The sequence below is a fragment of the Colletes gigas genome, unplaced genomic scaffold (assembly GCF_013123115.1).
Source record: "Colletes gigas isolate AHSC1104 unplaced genomic scaffold, ASM1312311v1 Colletes_gigas_Sc00048, whole genome shotgun sequence".
NCBI lineage: Eukaryota > Metazoa > Arthropoda > Insecta > Hymenoptera > Colletidae > Colletes > Colletes gigas.
The window spans coordinates 501,386-518,632 of NW_025106677.1; the positions used below are offsets into that span (position 1 = coordinate 501,386).

Consider the following 17,247-nt stretch of genomic DNA (forward strand, 5'->3'; position numbering starts at 1 on the left):
GTTACCAAAAACCAAGGAATCCAATTTCACAGTATTTGAACGATGTATAATTAAACCGCCTCTTCCCAGTAATCCTTAATAATATCGACCATACCATCTAAACAATCAATTAGGATTACGTAAATTAATAGAGTCGATGTCCAAAAAAATATTTCAGGTGATACAAAATAAAAAAGGATCTACTAAATATTAAATTCCGTTTGCTTTTGTGTATTAACGTTATTTTTGTGTTACTTATTGAAAATGTACAGAGTGTTCGGCCACCATTTTAGACCATTTTTATGGGGTCTTTCTCACTTTTCGGGGTTAAGGAACACCTTTTCCAAAATTTTGGAATTTCTACATATTCTCCATTAAAATACGCGTTGTTTGCACTTTGAAACTTTAAAATCGTCCAATCCGTTCAGGAGTTATGATGTTTCAAAGATTCGCATGAAATTTCGGAGAACCATTTCTGGACAGACATTATAATTTCGGTAAGGAATTTTTTTCTCGAAAACGCGTAGGAATTCAGAGCTATGTCTATTGACAAAAAAAGATTGTAATTGATCCCTGCAACTAAAAATAATTTTTTTAGAACGATTTGAAATTTGTTAATTTTGTCGAGAAATTTCACATCTACTTGAATTTTTTTCTCAAAAGTGGGATATGTCTAATCACCAAAAATAATTGTAATTGACCCCCGCAACCGAAAATAATTTTTCCACAACGATTTGAAATTTTTTAATTTAATTTTTTAATAACTTTTTAACGAAGCCTCAATCAACAAATTGATATTCTTGATTTTCGTCTTATTTTGGCCCCAAGAATCTCCCAGTAAAATTTTTCCCAATGGTAGTCGAACATCCTGTATACACATATTTAATATTTTATACGTAATTTCACCGATCTATTCAACCGTGAGAGAATAAATGAAAGGTTTGATGAAAGGTCGAGCGACATACTACTTTTACGCCTTACCAAGAAAACTTGTCGCGTTGTATACTTTTTTCTATAATTAAATCAATTTCGAGATGCAAATTCGCATCCATTATAGGAAATTATTTACGTACAAATTGATTCTTATAAAATGATCGACGCAATTACTTTGAAAGATTAACGTTACCTTACGAAATTGTTTGTGCAAGAAAAATGTTTAAGTTGCAAAGAAAAGAGGAAACGTTTTTACCACGAGCAGATTGCTTTCTACTTAGGTGACGGCAATAAAGCGACATTGAAGATCGAGTTTGACATTTTTCTGTTTACTGAAATGTAATATTTTTCGCTATATAAAATCATATACATTTTTCAAGTAACAATGATTTATAGCAAAAATATATTAGGATTGTAAACACGTAATAATTCCGATTTCGAAAGTGCTGTTATTTATCATGAATAGGAATATGCAATTATCGTATATCCAAAACGTAAAATTATTTTGTATTCTAGTATCTCGATCAAATTAAATTATAACATAATTAAATATTTAAAAAAATGGTAAAAAAGAATTTAAAAAGTTCAACCCGATACCGTAATTGGTATTTCAACATCCCAGATCATACAGTTGAAAAATAGAAAAAATATAACGTATAACTGAATATTTCTGGTTTTGCATTTTGTGTAAATATTGAAAACATCTGCTAGCCATGGAAAATGAGCGTGGTAGTTAATGTGTTTAATTTATAATTGAAGACTTCTTTGATAAATAGTGTTGATAATATGTTAAAAACAGTAATTAGAGTCTTCAGAAGGTTAAAAGATTATAATTTATTTATAGACTATAATCCAGCAAACAGTATCTAATGATACACGTTGCTTCCTCCAATATAAATGTACTGATCTACCATTTTGGTTTTTCATCTTGCGGGGGACAGAGCATAGGGCAACACTTGCCTCGGACACTATGCATTCAATGACCTATATGTACACTGCCGGCGGAAAGTTTCCGACCACCTCGATATTTGTGAATGATTCCGGAGTTAATGAAAATGGGGCTACAATATTGCATGCTCCTTAACGTCTAATCATGGGTAGATGTAGTATAGTACAAAAAGTTAAGTTTATAACATATTTATTGGTAAACTAATGATAAACGCGTTATACAGCCTTTTCGTCAAAAAACGAGCCTTTACATCTTTTTACTTTGGTAGCTAATCTCGGCATTCTATCGATTAATTTCGTTCGCATTGTTTGCGAAACATCTTTCCACGCACTCTGCAATAATTCCCATAAGTGTTGTTTGGATGTTGGGCACTGCTTTCTAACCGTTCGATCCAGGTGATCCCAAAGCAGCTCAATCGGATTCAAGTCTGGGGATTGAGGTGGCCAAACCATGTTTTTTAATATTCCTTCGTCTTCTTTTTGTTGAAGAAATATTTTGCACAGTTTGGCCGTGTGCTTTGGATCATTGTCTTGCTGGAGTACAAATCCGCGCCCAATTAACCGTAGTCCTGATGGAATTGCGTGGCTTTCCAATATTTCTTTGTAGCGTTCCTTTTTGAGGATACCGTTTATCAGAACAAGATCACCTGTTCCATTTGCTGAGAAACATCCCCAGACTTGAATCGACCCACCACCATGCTTTACTGTGGGTTCTATGCACGGTGGCAACATCTTTTCCGTGGTAGTACGGCGAACGTAAACACGTCGTGCTGAGCCGAATATTTCAAATTTTGATTCATCGGTCCAGAGAACTTTACTCCAGTCTTCTGATGTCCATGTTTCATGAGTAGAGGCCCATCGACGTCGCTTCTTTTTATTAATTGGCCGAAGTAGGGGTTTCTTTACTGCAATTCTGCCAAATAACCCTGCATCCCTCAAGCGTGTCTTTACGGTGGTAAGTGACACCGCGTTACCTCGTGTACCATTTATTTCTGCCGTAATTTGTGATGCAGTTTTCTTGCGATTCCGCTTGCTTAATAATATAATATGCTTATCTTCTGCACCCGTGGTAACCCTTGGTCTCCCAGATCGTTTCCTGGACACATGTGACCCCGTAGATTGAAACCGCACAATGGCATCGTGTACCGTTGTTTTCGATATTTTTAATTGAGTCGCTATTGTTCGCTCTGATTTTCCTTCAGAATGCAAAGTGCATATAGCACTTCGTATTGCAACACTCAATTCTTTAGATTTTCCCATTTCCTCACGTTTTATATGCAAGATCTGTTCTCTGAGAAGATTCTCTGCTACACTGAGCCTCCTCACCCATTACTCGATATTTATACTAAAGTTTTGAATACAATGTAGTCTATATTGCTAAGGTAACAATCAACCTAAGTTACCTACCCTAGAAGGTACGAAAATTCAGGTACGAGCACTCAAAAAAGTTTACTGCTCTATCCTCATTCCTACAGCTGAAATGAATTTCTTCCATAAAATAATCCTAACTAAGGTTTGGGGGATTCCCAGGTGGGACAAGCAGGTACTAAAACAAGGAGAACTTCAATACGAACAAATAAGCAAAGAATAAATGTTCGTTTTATAACTTACAGCTGTGTTAAACCGTATTAATCGAAAAAAGTAAAGGTGGTCGGAAACTTTCCGCCGGCAGTGTATATGCATCGCATAAAGCTATTCATGCTTACAGACAGATAAGGAAGTACTCTTGAAGATGCATCTTGTTTCGTCGTGTATCACGCGAGATATAGACATAAATTGATTCTAGATACATAGATATTAAATTTACAATAGTTAACTTGAGATTTTAAGTATACGCAGAGTAGAGGAAAATGTTGTATGGTGCATTTACAAAGTGCAGTTGCACTTACTTTATAATGATACTTTAAACTATCCCTATTGGCTCTCAGATAAAATTAATGAATCCCTGATGTTTTTAAATATTAATTAAATCAATGCTTTTGAAACCAGTGCTTTGTGTTATTTCATAACTGCTCGATAATAACTTCATGTTAATAAAATTATCTTTTTTAACCATTTGAATTATATTTTTAATTATTAATTTTATTTTATTTATTTTATATTCATTTCTTTTATTTTCATAGTTAAGGCATACAATTCTTCAGTACAGTGTTACCAAGGCTCTAGGACAGTATTACAAAGTTAGATTAGCGGATGATAATTTTGTCAATCACTTGTAAAATCGTCGTTTTCACAGTACGATTTCCTACTTCTAATACTTTGTAAAAATCCTTTTGCATTCTTCTATATAAATTTAATTGATCTAATGATATGAATATACAGGGTGTTCAGCCACCCCTGGGAAAAATTTTAATGGAGGATTCTAGAGGCCAAAATAAGACGAAAATCAAGAATATAAATTTGCTGATTGAGGCTTCGTTAAAAAGTTATTAACAAAATTAAATTAAAAAATTTCAAATCATTCTGGAAAAAATATCTTCGGTTGCGGGGGTCAATTACAATCATTTTTGATCAACAGACATACCCTCAAAATCCTAACCATTTTCGTAAAAAAAATTTAGGAATGTGGACAAATTTTTCGAAAAAATTAAAAAATTTCAAATCGTTCTGGAAAAATTATTTTCAGTTGCAGGGTCATTTTTGGTGAATACACATACCCCCGAAATCCTACGTACTTTCGAGAAAAAAAATTCTTTACCAAAAATATACTGTGTGGTCGGAAATGTTTCTATAATTCTTTAACGAAGCCCCAATCAACAAATTAGCATTCTTTATTTTCGTCTTATTTTGGCCTCTAGAATCGGCCATTAAAATTTTTCCCAGGGGTGGCCGAACACCCTTTATATTATTCAGTTCCTAAAATAGGTGACGAATAGTTTTTGAGGATTTTTTAGTGATCGTTATTTGATAGTCAATATTTACTCGTATATTATAACGAAACAATTCTGAAAATTGCATTTGTTCTATGATTTTGTCATAATTTTACAAATGGACATCCAAAGGAGAATTTTACATTTATTGCAAAATTTTCTCAGTTTTCTATATGTATATTTACTGTAGTATGAGACAATACAAATAATAGACTAATTTTACTAATTAATAGTAAGTAATATTTCTATTCATGTTTCAAAATGAAATACGACAACGAGGTCAGTAATATCATTCAACCACGTTTGAAGACATTTTGTTGAAAGTATTTTATCCACAAAAGTCAAAAAAAAAAAAACACTTAAATAAAGTGCAATAAAATAAAAATGTATTATTACGTATTCTACATTGCTTTAAAGTTTATTATTCTGTAAAAAATGATTAATAAACGAATTTATTGTACGCGTCTGTCTAAAATTGATATAAACCTGATCTTTTGGCGTGAAACTTGTCTCCTGATTTCAGATTATGGCTCGTTTGGAATTACTATGGATGGTTTGGTCACGTGCATCAATGAATCAACTTTAGCGGAAGTGGTTAACCCTCCGTGCAGTTAATGTAGGGTCATTTCGATTCGGATAAAGCTGTTTCCGTATTCTTCGCTCAAGTTTAATTATACATATGTTTACTCGACAGAGGTAGAAGGTACAGAAATATTCTGTATTTAATAGCTCTGTAAATATAATATATATAATTAAAAATATACATAAAATTGTATGCATAAAATAGAAATTCTATTGTGGTTCGACATAACCTAGCATTCGTCTGTCGCGTTCGTTTCAAACTATTCGCCGTTCAAAGGTTAACCATTCGACTACAAATAAGAGACAAACGAATGAATTATTCGCGTCGTTCGAATACTTTCTGAAATATATTTTGCCCATCCCTCCGGGGAGACTCGCGTAACGACGTGAAAGAAGAACAGGCACGTTGAGGGAACGCCATGAGGTGGCGAAGAGAAAGAAGGTGGCGCCAGAACAGATGGAGAAGTCGGTAGAAAAAGGAAGTGGACAGAGAGGTACCATTACTTGCAAGTGGTGCTTCCACCACTATCGCGTCTTTCCGTTAAACCTGATATTTATTGTGCCGCTCGTTTCTCGGCGTTTTCATTTAAAAATATTATCGCTGACGGTGAATGGTCAGTGTGGTTCGTTTCCGCAACTGTGTCCACGCGTTGAATCGACCTAAACGCGTTTAAATTTCTTCTTTTTCCCCCCTGTACGATTTTCATCGTTCTTTTACTTTCTTTTCCCAATAACATTCGTCAAAGTAATGAATCGTCAAAACATCTTTCGACGTTCCATATGTTACTTCGTACCTGATTGTATTTCCCTTTTATGTAATAGAAATTCCTATCGAAGGTTCTTACATAATTAACGTTTTTGTAACGTCTTAATTCGATGTTTATCTCGCATTTTATGCAACAAATCGATTTCTGTCTATTTTGTATTCAGGATACTATTGATATTTATTCAAAACGTCTGGGAATGACACATTTCCCGTTGCTGCATTTTTTTTGTAATTAACAACCTTGTGTTCTTCCAACCGTGAATATTATTGTTTATCAACGCATGAGCATTGGTGATTTAGCTACCGCTTTTCACACGTATAATTAACTACAGACCTTCGCTTTCTCCTTTACTGCATGCTTCATTTCCCAATAAACTGCGCCACTTTGTGGAACTTTTATCATCTTGGGCTCGACTAAACAATGCTTATCAATCGGTAAAGTAGATCTCTCAATTTCTCGATATATCGATAGATTAATAGACAATCCTATTAAAAAAACGTCAATATACAGGGTGTGTTTCGCACAACGTCATCTTCAAAACGGTTAAAGATGGAAATAAATTTTATTAGACAAAGGACAATGGTAAAAATTGGCCAATCAGAAACATTTTTATCTTAATAAAAATTTCTAAAATTTCTAATAAAAGTTAAAATTAGAATTATATTTTTGTTCGTTGTCTATTATTCGAAGTAAATTTTTAAACATACATATAGCTGTACCCAATTGCACGAAACATCCTGCATAGTGATACAAATGAAACGTAAATAATTTAATTTTCTAAATTACAAAAAAAGATATTTCACACGCCTCTTATTTCAAGATTTGAATAAACGAGACTCTGTTCTTGTTGCTTTCATTTTCAATCTTCCGCATTGTTGTTCCAGATGCGTGAGGGAACGACGCTTCTTTTCTTTATTCTACTCCTTCAAACGACGCATTATATCGCTTTCGAATTCTTGGGTGCTCGATGGTATTTGGACGCAGCTGTTACCGGACATGAAAGCGACGCATATGCTCTAACGAGCCGACGAGAGATGCGATGTAAGAAGAACGCTTCCACCGATCCATAATATCTATCGAAATATCTTGATATACGAAACGTTCTCGACGTTGCTTTACGCGACTTCAAACCGCACGCTTTACGACGTCACGTGGCAAGAAATAATCTTTTATCCTTTATTCGTATAAATTAATTGACTATATCGAATGTCTTAATTTGTTATAGTATTTACTTCCGTAACGTCGTTGAAATTCATAAATTTTGACCCAAGATTTATTTTGCTCAACATCTAAGCTCGAACCTTAATTTGTTTACTTTAAGGGGTGGAAATTAACCCACAAATGTTCGGCTATTATTGATTTTATTGTTACAATTCACAAACTATGCGAGACAAAAAAAAATTATCACACGAAAATTACTCCTTCAAACATCTACTGAGTCAAATTCAACTGAATTGTTCTTATTATTCGAAGTATACAGGGTGTTCGGCCACCCCTGGGAAAAATTTTAATGGGAGATTCTAGAGGCCAAAATAAGACGAAAATCAAGAATATCAATTTGTTGATAGAGGCTTTGTTAAAAGTTATTAACAAAATTAAATTAAAAAATTTCAAATCGTTCTGGAAAAATTATTTTCGGTTGCGGGGGTCAATTACAATCATTTTGGGTGAATACCCCTACCTACGAAATCCTACTTATTTTCGAGAAAAAAATTCATTACTGAAAATATAATGTCTGACCATAACTGTATGGTTACCGTGAAAAAAAAATTTCGAATCGTTCCGAAAAAATTATTTTCAGTTCCGGGGTCAATTACAATAATTTTTGGTGAATACACATACCCCCGAAATTCTACGCACTTTCTAGAAAAACATTCGAGAAGGTGTGAAATTTTTCAACAAAATTAAAAAATTTCAAATCGTTCTAAAAAAATTATTTTTGGTTGTAGAGGTCAATTACAATCATTTTTGGTCAATAGACATACCCCCGAAATCCTGCACATTTTAGAGAAGAAAATTCAGTACGAGTGGAACTTTAAACTTTAATAACTTCTTGACGAAGTCTCCATCAACAAATTGGTATTCTTGATTTTCGTCTTATTTTGGCCTCTAGAAACTCCCATTAAAATTTTTCCCAGGGGTGACCGATTTTGTGTGGAAATATTTCATTTTATATCGAAATATTACATTTTGCAATATTTCATTTTTTCATCGAATACGATCAAAAAAGGCAAGAGAAGTTAGAACAATATTGTACCCCAATTAATTTCGTTACTATTCTAGATACAAATTTTGTTGCAATTGCAATTGTAATCTATTATAAATATAAACTCTACTGTTCCTAAACACTGTGAAATTTTGCATTACTCACTTTTTCAAAAACTGTAGAAAAATATCTATAAAAAATATATATATTTGTGGTTTATTATCGTCATAAAATAATTCGAAGTACTGATAGTAAACTATTAGTAAACATTACATAGAGAATTAAAACATTCGAAAAATCACACGAAAATAAATATTTGCGTCATACATATGTAAACAAAATCAAAATTTGATTGGATAATTACAAACATGTAAAAAAAAAAAAATGCGATTAAAAGGACGTGAGTTTAATTTTGTGAAACCATTTACAATAAAAAGAAAATAAAAAAAGCAAATTTACAACGTTGAGGCGCGTGTCGTGTACAACCGGAAACGAGACTGTTATTAATTCAAATGAAACGGATTGGCGGTAACTATATGATGGCGTACGTGCATTCTGCCCATGCAATTTACTGCACCGCGCGTTTAATGCGTCGATTCCTTGTAACGAGCACATAATTACTGTGACACTGAAACGTGCAATTAGAAGCAATCAAAGAGTAAAAAGTGATAATTCACGCAGACGCGTAAGTAACATGTTAATTTGCAAAAGGGAACTTTTAATTCTTGATACCATACAGTGTTAAGATTCCTTCCAATAATTAATATTAAACTATCGTTATGAAAGCTGGAAAATTAATGTGACACAAAATCCGATCAATATATTAATATTTTCTTATACGAAAAGTTAAATATAAATTCATAACACCGCAAATTTCAATAAGGCAATACACATTTCAACATTTTTTAGAGAAACATAAAACATTTAGTATAGAAATATCAAGCATATTGAGGTGCACTCACACCGACATGTAAGAAAAGGTAATGGAGCTACAAGAGCAATGAAACATGTTTTTACGAGCGTAAATAAGAAAAGAAACAAATGTTTAACTCCTAAAGTGCCAAAGCAGTAGCAGACGGTTAGGGTTCAGAAATCATGTTCGGCCGTAAGAAAGTACTTAAACCTAAATAAACACCCGTCAGTGGTCAAATATTTGCACAACGTTTATTGTATAATTTTTCAATGCGAACATTTAATTTTACTACTACCCTCTGTATTATTCTCTTATCAAACATTCATCTATAAATTAATATCAAAACTTGGTCGCATTTTTAAACAAATTTGCTTCAAATGGAACACTATTCTTAATAAGCACTCTTTATAAAATACATGAAACCAGAAGTATACTAAATTTTAAAGATATAGTTCATCCTGGTTATGTGGGACACTCTGTACATAACTTCCTGTTCAAAAGTTTAGAGCACCCTCAAATTTTTGAAATAAATTAACCCTTTCTTTGTTCTTATACAAACGTTTAACTGAAAATATTATCCTTGCAATATGCAAAATTAATATAATTGGGAATTGCTTTAATATAATTTGAAATGAAAATTATGATTGTATTTTTAATAAATCTAACAACGAAGTGCAAAGGCTTCATTTCTTTGCAAAATAGCTAAATATGCAAATTTAATTTAAATATTTCTACTAACTAAAAAAAAGCCATTAATTAATTAATTGAAAATAAAAAATAAAATTAGTACTTTTCGTATTTTTTTTTGAAAAGAACAATCTGTAAACTTTTCATATTTTTGTAAAGAGTATTTACGAAATGTGTTATAGTTTGGGAAAGGCCACCATTAACACGAACATATTTGATGTAGTTACTATTACTTTAATAATGCCTTAATACTACATAGTGTAACTTTACGAAAATAAAAAAAGGCCATGTTTCACCATCGTGTACTACGAACATTCTAGCGTCGCGCGGGGAAGTCCCATTCGGATAAGTCTAATAGATGGCGACACTGCATTCCTCAACAAAATGTAATTCTTATTTTATATCATACCTGAGTAATATTCTCCTGACACGAAAGATTAGAATTTTTAATGAAAGAAGTAATGCGTATAAAACAGCTTTATTTCCATAATGATTGACGGGATGCTCCAAAGTTTTGAGCAGCAATGCATATACAGGGTGTTCAGTTACTGGTTACGAAATTTTAATGGATAATTTTATATGCCAAAATAAAACAGTCAAGAATGACGAAATTACGTTTGAGTTATCAATTGCTGAAAATATATGACAAAATTAAAATTTTCTTTATTAGACAAATTTTTGCCAAGTTGACGCGAAGTAATAAAATAAAGTTGTTATTTTCATTATTATTTGCTGCATCTTCATGCTTACTTTGATAATGACCGAAATTATTTTTCTTACGGTAATAGAAAAAGTAACACTGTTCTAATAAAAAAACAACAACCGATGGAGAACAATTAATTGGTTAAAAATACAGTGGAATTATTTTCTATAAAATATTTTATAAAATTTCGATAAATAGTGAAGAGGAATTTCGAGCTTTAGATCTTTCGCCAAGAAGGGAGACCAAAATTATTCCATTATTACGGTTGTCTCCATTATTTACTACTTCCAAGGCGAATGACAATAAAAAAGCATAAAAATTTAATAGATGTAACCTACATTCCACCAATTATAAATGCAAAAAATTTTACAGTTGAAGAAGAAAGTGAATAAAATTCATTAAAAAAATAATTACAAAGTTACAATCATAAAATAAAATACATTATTTTTCTGTAATCGTAAATCACCAACTGAAATATACTATTCATGTAGAAATACAGACATTCGTGCAAATTATTCACAAAATATAATAATCCTAAATTAACAAAATATTTAACTTTAATCATGATGAAAAAATATTTTATAATACGGTCAAACGTAAAGTCGGACCACTTTTTTGCTATTTTTGCTACTTTATATTTAAAAAAAATAGTATTCCATTTTTTGCGATAACAATACCTTTTGTACAGATCGAAAAATAAAAAAGACCTCGTACACGCTATCTCGTCGTTCTTGATTTCCGTCTCATTTCAACACGCAGAATCAGCCCTCAAAATTGCGTACACCCAGTAGCCGATCACCCTGTACGTATTTACGTTTAATTATTTGCTACTTTAGTTCAGTATTTTTACGCAGACGTCACAGTCGTTCCGAGTATCGGTGAAAACGTATCACCGCAAGAAACACATTTAACGCGCGCACATACCGGTCCGGCACCGAAAGAGTTAATTATGACAAAGATGGTATCCCCGCGGACGAGCGGAGTTGTTTACTACCTGTCAGTCATCGGCGTATTAAACCGGCGTCGTGTCGGGCAATAAACCGACGAAGAAAGAAGACACGGGTTAGAGAAGTGCACCGGATCGTCGGTAGGCGTTAATAGGGAACCAGAAGCTGTTTTTCTTTCTCCCTTTCATCGCTGGCCCGACACGAGATAGTCGAACTGTCAGTCAAACGTTCGATAACCAATGGTCGACGATCCCTACTACCACGGCGCGCCGAGGAAGAATCATTTTCATGCGAAGAGGGCGTAGCAAAAACTACAAGAGACCACCGCTGCCGACGGCGCCGATGCCTGACTGCTGCGCGACCTATAGGGTGCTCGATAAAATTTCTGCGGGAAATTCGAGTTCGTCTCGCCGCTTCTTTCGGACCGCGTATTATACGATGACGCACCGTGACAATAATTATTCCGTGCGCCGAAGACATTGAACACGATCGAATGCATCATTTAGAATTAATGGATAATTATTCTGGCATTTTGTAAAAGAGAACATGTTTTAAAGGACATTTGTAAAACAAAACGATTTTGCGCATGCGTGTGACAATATATGGAGAAAATGTAGAAGCATGGACGTTTTACTAATTTATTTTCTGAACGCTGTTTTAATTCGTATTAGAAATTATATCTAACTACTGGTACAAATATTCTTCCAGTTTTACGTTTTTCTGCATATCGAATTAAACTTAAAAAAAAAAAAATTTACCAAAAAAAAAAGAATATACTAAATCTATATATTTCCGTCCAAAAGTAAAATTTCTCACTCGATACTTGTACTAATTTGTTCCTTCCAGTACACTGTATAATAAAACGACACTTCGTTGCGGCATTTTTGTCGTTCCTTCTTTCACAACAAATTCTCTGAACGATTTTAACCGGTTTTCCTGATCGATTGTATGCACGACGTATAACGCTTGCGTTGTTAAATTTTCCATTTATCATTTGACACAATTCGTTTATTACGAATTATTTTATTTTGGCTAGAATTATAAATACAAAGTAGATCAATTTTCAAAATACATATGTATTAACACTTTAACTGCTATGGTGGTCATTGATGCCTGGGCACTTCAGACATACAATGTGTCTTTGAAACAAATAATAAATGACAAATACTGTAAAATAACAAGTACTCCATTGGACCATTAAATATTTCTATTTGTTACGCTATAGTTTGAACAAATATGGAGGATATCCCCAGGGAAACTGGTATAGCAGTCATAATAAATCATATTTATTGTTTATTCTAGAAAACTTCATTCCGATTCAAATAACCTGGTCAACCTTTTTAAATTTATTTACAAAATAAATATTAAAGGGGCATAATTGATATATAAAAAAAATTAAACAAAACACTTCCTAATTAAAATATTTCGTCAGTCTTTACGCGATGTATAATGCTAATAACAAAAATGAGGATATTGGTACTTGGTAATAGTAATAGTAGTAAGTAAAGTCTCATCAAATCAAGTAGAAGTATTTAGTACTGACGATAACGTTACAACCTGTATTATCTACCTGTAGAGCAACGAAGGATTAGTTAGCATACGTCATTTTCTCTGCGTATGGAACGAGTTCACTTGCGGATTGTTTTCATTGAATAAAACAATACGTATATATTATAATTATGCGCAAGAAAAAACTATGATAAATACCGTACAATTATTTTATATCAATTTTTATCATACTTTACTTCATAAACATAAAATATTTACTGTAATTTCGTAATATTTAGCTTTGAAAGTAATTTATCATTATTGCAATAACTGATACAACAGAGTTCCGTGCGTACAGCAAAATATATGTTTGATTAATTCGTAATATTTAAGAAGAAACCATGCATGCAATAAGTGATTTATTCAATTTAAGAAATTCGTAATATTCTATACAAATCTCATTTTTTAAATAAGATTCTTTAATATAAAAATAGTCTTTACTAAAACATAAGTATACATATATCTCGTTTAATTTCGTATTTTAAAGCTACAACAGGATAAAGAAAACGATACTGTTATACATTGATTATGTTACTTTGAGGATACAATGTATGGTGAAAGAAGTAAATTTCAGACATGCAGCAAAAATCTTTCGTACCCTGCCAAACGTCATTTCTGGATTTTTTGACTATATTATAAACATAACGAAATTAGAATTTCAATCGTATAACGCGGTTTCAAATTAAATTATCATCCGAGAAATATAGGCGGGTATACGGCGTTGTCAACATCGGAGAAAAAATTATTATTGTTTTAAAATAATGAAGCAATTAGGAGAAGATTTATTCGCGACGTAAGATAAAACAGACGAGTGGTATATCAAGGAAAAAGTAGATGACGGTGAACTATGGTCGCGTGGTACGCGTGATGTCACCCAAAAAAGTTGCTTTCTGGAAGACCCTTGACAATATCGATCATATCAATCCGCAATTCTGTCAAGGCAGACCGCGAGAAATGGGCGTTCACTGGGGGTATTGCGCACAAAACAAGTTTTTCGCGTGTATCGGCGCACAAGGAACGAACAAACGAACCTAACCTCACAAATTCGCAAGTGCATAGCCCAGCGGAGGTTAACCGATCAAATATGATGTACGAAAACAGCTGTCTCTGTGCCACCGTATCGGGAAATACTATTCTTCGTTAACTTACCGTACCGCGAGGCCAGTTCCGACAAATCCCACAGAAACAAAACAACACCGTCCACTAGTTTTATTTTTCAAAGATATTTTGGTCGGCGTGTCCGACTCGTCCGAAATAGAAATGTCTTTTTCGTCCACGTGATATCCCGAAACCCGACGATAATCATGTACCGACACCGGTACTATTATCCACTAACGTGGTCAACACAAACGCGTCTGTTTACCACTATTCACGTCGCACGATAAATTAAAGCAATCGGACATTTTTCAACATGCTCCTCCACAATCCCGTCTACTCCTTCCACTGACACGTCTTTTGTGACGTCATCGATTCAATACTTTTAGTGAAGGTTTCTCCTTCGTTGATATTTTGAATCTCCCGTAGATGGCGGCATACACGCGATTCTATGTCCATTCAAGCATCGTTCGATCGACGCGGGATATTTAAATTCATTCAGAAGAAAAAATGTAAATCGGAAGAAAAAATTTGTTATAAAAGATATGAATTTTAGAAAAATAATCCCTACGAAAGAACATCTTGAAATAGCATTGAGATTTTCTAGCAACATGGGAGTTCTATCACACCCTCATGTATTTCTTCAAAATTTTGTACAAGCAATTTCAAGAATTATTCCAGAAGTATGCGGAGCTCTCATTAATGTACTTCAATGTTATGTAAAAGTATTACTTTTACTCTTTACCATAAGATCTTACTTTATGTATAAGTGAGTTGGTACATACTTGGGAGATAAAAATTGGTTTTCTTTTGCATCATTTGTATTCTCAAAAGACACTTGTGCGATAGAAATTTGATCTTTTTCAAAAATATTCTCTTCCTCTAACAATGAGCTATTAATTTTCAAATAAGTTAATATTTGATAATTTATTTTTCTAGATGCCTCAGAATGAGCATGAAAACTTGTGGCAAAAGATGTTAACTCGCAGAGGAATTTCTCTAATTGTGTGGTAGCAATGGGCAAGAAAGTTTAAAAATGTTAGTGTTTTAAAAGCCAATGTTGCAACTTAATACAGCAATCAAAGTAGTATTAGCAATTATTTAAAGTGCATCAAGGAATATTTATAACCTTCCAGGAACATTTGATAGTGAATGATCGGATACTGGAAATTGAATACCTGTTGCCTGGATGGTAGAATTACAAGAATTATAGCTTTGGCAAATTTTACACCAATAGCTTGCAAAAGTTCAGAGGATGCACAAGAAGTGAGAGAAGAATTCAAAAACTATTTTCCACTGATAGAAGAAGCTGCTTGACAACATGAAAAATCTTAATTTATAATATTTATAATTTCTCACCATTTATGTCATAACAATAAGATAATAATGAAATGTGAATATAAAGAATGTATTTTTATTACTTACCTTACCTTCCATATCAATTGTCCTTCTAGCCTTACTTTCAGTTTTTAACACTTGTAAGTACATCACTTTTATAAATATTTCGGTACCAGTACCTGATTTTATACTTTCTTTTTCTTTCATTATTTCTCTTGAGAAATTACTTATTAAATTTTTTATTTTTATTTCGATTTCTCAGCTTGCTTCGTCAAAAGCGACTGCGACCTCCATTATTGCATCGTGCTTCTTATTTTTATTTTTATAATTTTTATGTTGACAAACCCATATCTTGGGACGATCATAATAGATCTGTATTAATTGAACAATTTTATCATTTGTCCAGATGGTTTCCATTCTAACAGAGATTATATTCATTCGGTAGTCTTGATGTAATTGTAATTCCTCATTCCTTTGGCTTAGAATATCGCTTGTTCTCTGGGCAATACAGCAGCAACAAAAGCTAACTACTGGTTTTAACACAATCTATTTTTTTAACTTGCCGGCATACTATTCGATTTTTCAAGCCATGCTAACCAAGACGATGCACGTGTTTACATTGTTTGGTATCGCTGATTGCCAATCAGGTTTGCCAAATAACAAATACCGATACTTTTATGCTTCTTAGTACAAATGAATCTTCGAGGAAATTCAATTTAGGGATGTCAAAGTAGAGGGTTCAGTCTTTAAAAAAATAACAGAAACATTTCATCGATTTTTATCGCAAAGTTACAATAGTCCAAAAATTGACATTCAAACCAAGTGTTCTGATACCTACTTGTGAGCGGTAGTGTATACTTAAAGTAGACAAAATTAAAATACCAGTTACACAGGGTGTTCGACCACCTCTGGGGAAAATTTTAATGGGAGACTCTAGAGGCCAAAATAAGACGAAAATCAAGGGTACTAATTTGTTGATTAAGGCTTCATTAAACAGTTCTAGAAACATTTCCGGCCACACAGTATATTTTCGGTAAAGAATTTTTTTCTCGAAAATACGTAGGATTTCGGGGGTATGTGTATTCACCAAAAATGATTGTAATTGACACCCGCAACCGAAAATAATTTTCCCACAAAAAGAAAAAGAAAAAAAAGTTGTCTAATACTTTTTTGTAGGTACCCATGAGCTCTACTTCAGAAAAAAGTTTCATTGGAATATATTCACTATTGCAGGAGTTATGGCTGTTTGAAAATTGGATCATTTTTATGGGGTTATCCTCACTTTACGGGGTCAAGGAACAACTTTTTCAACATTTTTAGAATTTCTACATATTCTCCATTAAAATACGCGTTGTTTGCATTTTAAAACTTTAAAATCGTCCAATCCGTTCAGGAGTTATGATGTTTCAAAGATCGCATGAAATTTCGGAGAATCATTTCTGGCCAGAAATTATATTTTCGGTAAGGAATTTTTTTCTTGAAACTGAGTAGGAATTCAGGGGTATGTTTATTGACCAAAAATGATTGTAATTGACCTCTGCAATTAAAAATAATTTTTTTAGAACGATTTGAAATTTTTCAATTTTGTCGAAAAAATTTCACACCTACTTGAATTTTTTTCTCAAAAATGGGTAGGATTTCGAGGGTATGTCTAATCACCAAAAATAATTGTAATTAACTCCCGGGACCGAAAATAATTTTTCTATAACGATTTGAAATTTTTTAATTTAA

General features: G+C 32.9%; 1 protein-coding gene across 5 annotated transcripts in view; it reads right to left on the reverse strand.

The window, feature by feature from the left end:
- LOC122403258 (homeobox protein PKNOX2-like) overlaps nucleotides 1–14,641 on the reverse strand; it is a 36,591-nt gene extending 21,950 nt beyond the window's left edge. For 3 of the 5 annotated variants that reach the window (XM_043406673.1, XM_043406671.1, XM_043406668.1), the window contains exon 1: nucleotides 14,233–14,641. The gene's annotated coding sequence lies outside the window, so the exon portion shown is untranslated. Of the gene's footprint in view, nucleotides 1–10,294; nucleotides 10,593–11,582; nucleotides 11,999–14,232 lie in introns of those variants that run through there. The other 2 variants (XM_043406669.1, XM_043406670.1) reach the window with 2 other exon arrangements.
- Nucleotides 14,642–17,247: the final 2,606 nt, after the last annotated feature.